This window comes from Pygocentrus nattereri, chromosome 5 (genome assembly GCF_015220715.1).
Source record: "Pygocentrus nattereri isolate fPygNat1 chromosome 5, fPygNat1.pri, whole genome shotgun sequence".
NCBI lineage: Eukaryota > Metazoa > Chordata > Actinopteri > Characiformes > Serrasalmidae > Pygocentrus > Pygocentrus nattereri.
In genome coordinates, this window is record NC_051215.1 from 621,449 (window position 1) to 623,948 (window position 2,500).

Sequence of the window (2,500 nt, forward strand, 5' to 3'; positions counted from 1 at the left end):
TCAGGTAGAGGAGAAATGCAGACAACACAGTAAACACAGCGCAGACAACACAGTAAACAGCGCAGACAACACAGTAAACACAGCGCAGACAACACAGTGCAGACAACACAGTAAACAGCGCAGACAACACAGTAAACACAGCGCAGACAACACAGTGCAGACAACACAGTAAACAGTGCAGACAACACAGTAAACAGCGCAGACAACACAGTAAACACAGCGCAGACAACACAGTGCAGACAACACAGTAAACAGTGCAGACAACACAGTAAACAGTGCAGACAACACAGTAAACAGCGCAGACAACACAGTAAACACACTTCAGTAAACAGCGCAGACAACACAGTAAACACAGCGCAGGCAACACAGTTAACAGCGCAGACAACACGGTAAACAGCGCAGACAACACAGTAAACACAGTGCAGTAAACACAGTGCAGACAACACAGTTAACAGCGCAGACAACACAGTGCAGTAAACACAGCGCAGACAACACAGTAAACACAGCGCAGGCAACACAGTAAACAGCGCAGACAACACAGTAAACAGTGCAGACATCACAGTAAACACAGTGCAGTAAACACAGCGCAGACAACACAGTAAACAGCGCAGACAACACAGTAAACACAGCGCAGACAATACAGTAAACACAGCGCAGACAACAGTAAACAGCGCAGACAACACAGTAAACAGCGCAGACAACACAGTAAACACAGCGCAGACAACACAGTAAACACAGCGCAGACAGCGCAGACAATACAGTAAACACAGCGCAGACAACACAGTAAACACAGTGCAGACAACACAATAAACAGCGCAGATAGCACAGACAATACAGTAAACACAGCGCAGACAACACAGTAAACACAGCGCAGACAACACAGTAAACACAGCGCAGACAACACAGTAAACACAACGCAGACAACACAGTAAACACAGCGCAGACAATACAGTAAACACAGCGCAGACAACACAGTAAACACAGTGCAGACAACACAGTAAACACAGCGCAGACAGCACAGACAATACAGTAAACACAGCGCAGATAACACAGTACACAGCGCAGACAACACAATAAACACAGCGCAAACAATGCAATAAACACAGTGCAGACAACACAACCCTAACCCTAACAGCGCAGACAACACAGTGCAGACAACACAGTACAACACAGTAAACACAGCGCAGACAATACAGTAAACACAGCGCAGACAACACAATAAACACAGCGCAGACAACACAATAAACACAGCGCAGACAATGTAATAAACACAGTGCAGACAACACAGTAAACACAGCGCAAGACAACACAATAAACAGCGCAGACAATGCAATAAACACAGTGCAGACAACACAGCGCAGACAGTACAATAAACACAGTGCAGACAACACAGTGCAGACAGTACAATAAACACAGTGCAGACAACACAGTAAACACTGCGCAGACAACACAGTAAACACAGCGCAGACGATACAGTAAACAGCACAGACAATACAATAAACAGGGCAGACAACACAATAAACACAGCGCAGACAACACAATAAACACAGCGCAGACAATACAATAAACACAGCACAGACAACACAATCCTAACCCTAACAGCGCAGACAACAGTAAACACAGTGCAGACAGCACAATAAACACAGTGCAGACAACACAGTAAACACAGCGCAGACAACACAATAAACAGGGCAGACAACACAATAAACACAGCGCAGACAACACAATAAACACAGCGCAGACAATACAATAAACACAGCGCAGACAACACAGTAAACACAGCGCAGACAACACAATAAACACAGCACAGACAACAAAGTAAACACAGCGCAGACAATGCAATAAACACAGTGCAGACAACACAGTAAACACAGCGCAGACAACACAGTAAACAGTGCAGACAACACAGTAAACACAGCGCAGACAACACAGTGAACACAGTGCAGACAACACAGTGCAGACAAAGTAAACACAGCGCAGACAGTACAATAAACACAGTGCAGACAACACAGTAAACACACGCAGACAGTACAATAAACACAGTACAGACAACACAGTAAACACACGCAGACAGTACAATAAACACAGTGCAGACAAGACAATGACACAGCGCAGACAACACAGTAAACACAGCGCAGACAACACAGTAAACACAGCGCAGACAACAGTAAACACAACACAGACAACACAATAAACAGTGCAGACAACACAGTAAACACAGCGCAGACAACACAGTAAACACAGTGTAGACAACACAGTAAACAGCGCAGACAACACAGTGCAGACAACACAGTAAACACAGCGCAGACAATACAATAATCACAGCGCAGACAACACAGTAAACACAGCGCAGACAACACAGTAAACACAGCGCAGACAACACAGTAAACACAGCGCAGACAACACAGTAAACAGCGCAGACAACACAGTAAACACAGTGCAGACAACACAGTAAACACAGTGCAGACAGCACAGTAAACACAGCGCAGACAACACAGTA

At 45.2% G+C, this 2,500-nt stretch overlaps 1 protein-coding gene across 1 annotated transcript in view; it reads left to right on the forward strand.

Moving 5' to 3' along the window:
- LOC108411051 (deubiquitinase DESI2) overlaps nucleotides 1-2,500 on the forward strand; it is a 14,278-nt gene that overhangs the window by 565 nt on the left and 11,213 nt on the right. The window lies entirely within an intron of this gene.